Raw genomic sequence first — 7,553 nt, 5'->3', positions numbered from 1 at the left:
TAATTTATTCTGTCATTCACATAAAAATTGAGAGACAGAATTTTACTGAATTTTCTAGCAATATAAAAATCTTTGAAAAAAATTTTAAAGGGTTACAGTTTGTCAAAACATAATTGTGTCAAAAAGCAGCAAAAAGGAAAAATCGCAATGATTAGAAAGAAAATAAAGACAGAAATTATAGCATCAAATATTTGTACATTGGGGGAAATGTGGGTGATGTGTTCAAGGCCAGGGAAAAGGGAACTTTATTTTAGTAACTGACCAATGTATCATATCAGAATTTACACAGACTTTGTAAAGACAATCAATGGGGAAACATCACTCAACAAGCTTAGAACCCTCCCTCAACTGATAGGGTTGTGCAAAGGCCCTGAAACTCTGAATAAAAGAGAGTCCCTAAGTTTGGATCATCCAGAGTATATCCACAGTGGAAACCATGTGATTTAAGTTGATAGACTTCACCTCACCAACTTATAAGTGAGATGTAGCAGGATTCTGGAAACAGAAGAAGCAAATATTTGTAGGGAGTGAATCATGGGGGATGGGAAAGAATGGAATATAGGAAAACTAAAGTGGAATGAATGTATTCTGGGAGAGGTCCACACTCAAACATTTGAGATGGAATTTGAGTCGTCCATAAGGACAAGCCAAATGATGAAACATGGGTTAAAAGGAGAGTCACCAAGAAAGCAGTCATTTTAAAGAATTTTGGGAGTTGTGAGTCTTCAGAAAACTTACCAAAGATTTTTGGAGGTTCTCTTGAAAAATAAAATGGAGATATCAATGTAAATGCTAATTGAAAAAAAACATGAAAAAAGTCTAACTATCTTTACAATTCATTTTTAATTTTTGTTGATTAGCTTGATTTAATAATTGCACATACATCAAAACTTCACATTGTATATCATAAATATATAAAATTTGTATTTGTCAATGATACATTAATAAAGCTAAATAAATAAATAAAATAAAAATAATACTGGAAAAAAATTAAACTTACCTAACTACAAACACACACACACACACACACACACACACACACACACACACCACATACACACACATAAAGTGAATGAAACCTACCTTTTGTCTTGTCTAGGGTATATTGCTCTAGTATGAAAAGTGAGAAAATGAGTTAATGCATACAGGAAAAAATTTTTGGAAAATTAGTTTGGTGGTGAACTTTTGAAGATGTTCTCTAATCCTTTTGACATTATTTAAGCTTTTAAAATTTAATTGGAAACTTTACTAAGTTCTTTGGTACTAAACATATATAGTCAATTCTCCTTACCATGGTAGCTATGATGTAGAAATTAGCAGCAAATGCTAAATTAGAGAATAGTGAACCACTGCTTCTAGAAAAAACAAAGGTCTAGTTTGCTAGGCTCCTGTAAACAACATTTTTGTTAACAAATAAATGCATGACCACTTTTAGGTAAGTTTCAATTTTAAATTGTACCAGAATAACTGGCATAAAGGAAGCAAATAAAGTATTGAGTGGCAATAAACGGTCTTTTAAATGACCTCAACATATCTTGAAGAAAATGCACAAATCAGCCTGTGTGTGTGTATGTGTGTGTTTGTATGAGTGTGTCTGCATACAAGTAGCATTAATTTTTTATTTTAAATTTTAATATATATGAAGTTTATTCTTTCCATTTCTTTTTTTCAATTATAAAGATGTGGGGTACAATTCAGGGATAGGTATACAGACGTTGATTATGCAGGTGCCCTTGTTGATGAGGTATGCCCCTCCCTCCCCTAGCAGATTTTCTCAACTGCCAATCCCACCCCCCTTCCCTGGCAGTTTCCCACTACTGCCAATCCCTTTCTTTCAGTATTATAATTGTTCAAGGTCCACTTATGAGTGATAACACATGGTACTCTGTTCTTTGTTTCTGTGCTAGATTACTGAGTATGAACAACTCCAAATCTATCCAAGTTGCTGTGAAGTCCATATGTTTGTCTTTCTTTATGACTGCATAATATTCCATTGTGTGTCTGTACCACATTTTTTTAATCCAGTCCAGCTTCGATGGGCAACATAGTTAGTTCCATGTTTTTGCTATTGTGAATAGAGCTGCAACAAACGTACATGTGCAGGTATCTTTTTTGTACAATGATTTGAGTTTCTCCAGGTGAAGTTTTGGACATGGCACACATCCTTTGGTACATGAATAACAAGATTTCCTTGACAGAAATGGCCTTTCTATAGCAACTGAAATGACATGACAATTCAAAGATGTAATAAAGGGAAGAATTGAAAACAGATGAAGACAAAAAAGTTTTAGTTGATAAAATAAGAGAACAAGACAAAATAGTTTGAATATATGTGCATGTTGGATTTGAGAATATTGATCATTAAGAGTTGGAGACAAAGATCCCAAATCACATGAAATAAATTTCCTGCTCACACTTATCAATTTAGGAAAAAGATAAAATAGCTACTCATTGAAAATGAGGGCACAATAGCAGGAAAGGATGAGCACAGGCATTTCCAGCACTTCCAGTTTCCTCTGTGGTTCAACAAGATCCATATTTCTGAGAATTAGAACCATATGATTTGAAGTCTGTTTATAATACAGAGAAATGTCATTTTACTTTCCTTTTGGGTGTAAGAGGAGCTACAGTTGGATATAAAACCATAAGAAAAGGTAGAATGAACTTCACCTAAACAAACAAGATTAACCATTGTTCTTACATTGGGTTCCCTACCCTGCTAAAAAATGAATTACAAGTGTATACCATTTGCAAGTGAGAAATTTCTTACAAATAAACGAGGAAGCAAATACGTATGCATCCTCCAAAACTATATCTCCAATAGTAGTCATATGAAGCCTGTGATATACATTCAAGAGATGTCTTCTGAATTTTTATTCATCATGAAAATTAAAAAAGTAATTGAAAATGTAATTTGAAAAGGAGGATGTTTAACATTTACTATATTACTGTATTAATGTTATTTGAAATAATTGATCTGCATCATCCTAGTGTAAAAACTTCAGAACTGACTGATATAATATCACTGAAATTTCCTTGAGTTATAAAACCCTTCTGAAAATATTTATCAGGAGTTGTAGTGTGTCAAAATGATAAATGTGACCACGCACACACACATGCAACCACTTACAAGAATAAGGAAAAGTTACTATGTCTGGAATGAAAATGAAGACAGAAATAATCAGGTCAAATACTTGTACATCTGAAAATACTGAGTTATATATGCAAGGTCAGGAAAAATGAACCTTAACAATTGACCAATGGATCTTTATTAGATTTTACACAACCTTTTTTAGAACAATGGATTGGGGAGCATCACTCAGCATCTCTGAGAGTAGGTGAAGTATCAATTGCATAGTCATAGACCCTTTAACTTTGAATAAAAGACAGAGTTCCTATGTTGCGTTTTTTTCACTGGTACACACATAATGCACACGACATGCCTGCCACTATCTCACCATCTTAGTGAAACTGTGGAAAGTCTATGGAAGAAGGAGGAAGGAAATGTGTATAGGCTATGAATGGTCCACAATTTTTGAAAAAAAACAATGGGGAAGGATAGAATGTAGAAAAACTGAAATGGAAAGAAGGTACTATAGGAGAGGTGCATATTAGATACTTGTTATGGGAAGTGTAGATGTCCGGGACAAGTGTAAGGTGAAGGATGGCACACACATAAAAAAGAGAGAATGACAGTCACCAAGAAAGCAATCATTTTAGAGAGTTTTGGGAGTTTCAGATTGGTAAAAAATATACTAAAGTTTTTTTTTGAGGTTCTCCCAAAAAATAAACTGCATAGATCATTGTAAATATTATAGAAAATAAACATGAATAAAATCCATAAGCCTTAAAATTCATTCAAAAAGTTAATCCTACCAGAATATAGATGAATGTGTGCACACACACATACACATACAATGGGATGAAGTAATTTCTTCTAAGGAAACATTCTACAAAAAAAGAAAAGAGACATAAAATAAATGAATTTTCCACATGCAGAGAACATTTTTGAAATATTAATTCTGAAGGCTACTTTTGAATTTTATTGGTCTCACCCAGGCATGGTGACTTTCACCTGTGATCACAGCACTTCGGAAGGCTGAGGCAGATGGATTGTTCCAGGAGTTGGAAACCAGCTTGAGCAACATAGCGAAACCTCATCTCCACAAAAAATAAAAAATAAAAATAGCCAAGTGTGGTGGCACACGCCTGTAGTCCGAGATGTTTGTGATGCTGAGATGGAAGGATGGTCTGATCCCAGGAGGTCGAGGCTACCATGAGCCGTGATCATTGTGATTATGCCACTGCATTCCAGCCTGGGTGACTGGTGAAACCCTGACTCAAAAATTAAATTAATTGATTAATTAATATTATTGATCTTGCTTGGCATAATTTAGGTTTTTATTATTCAGTTTGTAATTTTAATAAGACTTTGGTACAAATATGCATAGTAAGTTCTCTTCATCTCAGTAATTAGGTTGTACAAAGTCATCACAAACACTGAATTGTCAAAAGCAGACCAACAGATCATATATCTATGGGAAATACACAGATCCATGGGCACCTGGGTTTATAAATTTTTTCCTACTGGTGACTACATTAAAGCTGTACTATGTGGGTTTCCATTTTAACTCACGTCCGAATGAAGTTTTTCTTAAATAAATCATGTGAAAGGAAGGTAATTGAATTACATAAATGGCAGAGAATGAAGTTCTACATCAACTTACCTAAGTCTATCTTGGAGAAAACGTACACATCAAAAACTTTAAATATCCCCTAAATCCCACAGGTATATTATTGATAAAATTTATTTGCCAGAAGGATCTATTTTCAATGTTTGCAACTTCAGGGCAAAATAAATAAGTCAGGGAGAAATTTTAAGTAACAAATAATCAAGACAAACTTCATTTGGAAAGATAAGATGATAGACAAGTTAATGTAAATTTTTGTGTATTTTGAGCTGAGGAGGACAAACATTAATAGTTAAAAGACAAAGTTTCAAAGAGCAGATGAAGCAGTAATTAGGTGCAGAGAGAAACAGATTCTTGGGATTTGCCTTTATTCTGTTCACTCTTATCTGAAAAATAAAAGAGAAAAAGAAGAGACTCATTGAAATGAAGACGTTATGTCAGAAAGGAAGGAGGATAGAAATGCTAAATCATTTCATAAATTACACTGGAGCTCAAATTGTACCATATTTCTGAACATTGGAATCATATGCTTCCAATCAGAGGTAGTATTTTTTATGACAAACCCCTTAGGACTAAGGATGCTAAGATTAAATATAAAACCAGAAGAGGAGGTAGAAAAGACTTCCTATGGCAAAAACAATATCAATCACTGGTTCTTCGTTAGACTTTCTCTTTTATTAAAATTTTTTCAAAAAGCTTACAAATTCATACACATCACAAATGCTTGAAATTGACAAGGAGCAGTCGATGAAAGCACATATCTCTCCAAAACACTCTGTGCAGCAGTAGTCATATCAAGCCTAGGTCTTCATATGACTTTCAATGAGGAGATATATCCTTAAGTTACATATTCTCTGAAAATAAATACATAATGCATAAATATCATTAGAGAAGGAGGATGCTAAATATTCATTGATTATATGAGGATATTATGAAAAATTATTTAGAAAAACTCTTGGATAACAACTTCTCATATCATTCACATAAAAAACCATGCTATTAACATTCAAACAGGCCAAAAAAGGTTTCACTGACATAAGAAATTTAAAGTGAAAAAACTTTATAGACTACCCAAAGTCTCTCTATCAAGATGAGAGTTTGATACTGATTAAGCCAGAATCACCGATAAGTAGGTCACCATATTGTTAAAGACTTAGCGAAATGTTCATGGTGATAGAATCTCAGTGAAATCTCAGCTCTCAGCCTTGAAAATGAAGACAGCTATTACATTAACTTTTTTTCTTCCTCTCCCTTCACCACATCACAGAAGGACAGTCAGTAGTAAGTCCGATTACAGTCTTTTAATCCTTTTGCTTCTGCTATGACTCTGAATTCATTCATCACTAAGCCTTAATTACATGAATATAAGCCAAAGGCTCTCATGTTTCTCACATTTCCTTAGTTACTGGTTATTCACTAAATGCCTCCAGTAGGTGGCTGCAGAAAAGGGAGGTTACAGAAAGTGCGCAGTAAGTTCGTACCATAGAGCATGCTCACACTGTTTCTGTTTACCTAACTTACCTTCTTTAAAGCTCTTCCTGCTGGTCTGGCCTACAGCTGCAGCAAGAAACAATGCCAAAATCAGGAGTATGTTCCATGAAAAAGTCATTTTGAACTCTAAAATGAAATCCCAGATCTCATTAAATCAAGAAACTGTGACAGTATCATTTTCATATGAGCAGCTGCTGAGCTGAAAATAAGGGGAGAAATTGAGACTCTCAAAGAGACAGTTGGTCTGCTCCTCCCTGCTCTCTAGAAGTAGAGGAGAGAATGCAAGTTTATGTTTCATTTTAGTGTTCACCCCTCCCAGAAATGCACACACAAACATATTCTCTCCACTCTTCTAATTATGTCACATTCACTGGAATAAGTGGGGTTGCAACATCATAAATTATCCACACTGTAACCATAAAGAGGGTTTCAAGGAAAATTAGCTTCTAATCCCATAGAAAATCACAATGAGGGGGAAAAATAAAGTACTGTAATAGTTTTCACATTAGAAGAGAGTTTGGAGATACATTAAAGACAGAGTCAATTATGAGAATTTAGTGCGTACCCAACAATAAATTTAACTTTAGACTCTAGTTGGGGACACTCAGGGAGAAACTCAGAAGAGGAGATTCCTAAGTGTTCTGAAAACAAATTTGTAGGGGAATATGTTAGCAGTATAATTCATCTGAGAGAAAAATAAATTTTTTAAGAGCAGTAAAATAAGTAAGCCTGGATTGGTCTTGATAATTATTTCCCAAACCTGAGAGGACCATATGGAATCGCCAACTCAAGGGAGAATAAGCTGCTATTTTCTTCTCGCCCAAAAGAGGAATGAATGCTGATGAAGCAAGTCACATTCACAATGGAGATGCTTGTGGCCAACAGAAATGTCTCCACATGGAACAACCCATGGCCACCCTGAGTTATGGCCTCAGAAGATACTGGTATTGTCTTCCCTTCCATGTCCCTCTACTGCAGGAGTAAAACTCTAAATACGTGCTAACTTTTTGACAGTAATGATTAAGGATACAAGTTCTTTACTCAAATAATTAAACTTGGCCCATCTTAGTTTGTGAACTTTGAGTATCTATGACAGCCTACACAATGGAGGGTTCAATATAAATTTGACAAGCAATGTGCATTAAGCAAATTTCAGAAACCAGATAAATTTTTTAGGAACTAGTATGTTAAAGTGATAACAACAGGTATTGACTCCAAAACATTTATCTAGAATCCTTACCTATCACCTTCAGATCCAAACTGGCATCCTGATAGACAGCATCTTATTCAAAAAGGCAGCGATACTTCCCATTATCTGAAGGTCTGGCACTGTGTATCTGCAGAGTAACTTTGCCATCGTCAATGGTGTCA

The 7,553-nt window shown here is 34.5% G+C and overlaps 1 pseudogene; it reads right to left on the bottom strand.

Annotated features, from left to right (window-relative positions):
* Positions 1–5,021: 5,021 nt before the first annotated feature.
* Positions 5,022–7,552, bottom strand: LOC103260821 (annotated as a pseudogene).
* Position 7,553: the final 1 nt, after the last annotated feature.

This window comes from Carlito syrichta, unplaced genomic scaffold, assembly GCF_000164805.1.
Source record: "Carlito syrichta isolate Samal-C Ts95f unplaced genomic scaffold, Tarsius_syrichta-2.0.1 Scaffold303355, whole genome shotgun sequence".
Taxonomy (NCBI): Eukaryota; Metazoa; Chordata; class Mammalia; order Primates; family Tarsiidae; genus Carlito; species Carlito syrichta.
Note: the sequence above shows the minus strand (reverse complement) of the source record. Positions and strands in the feature narration are given on the sequence as shown.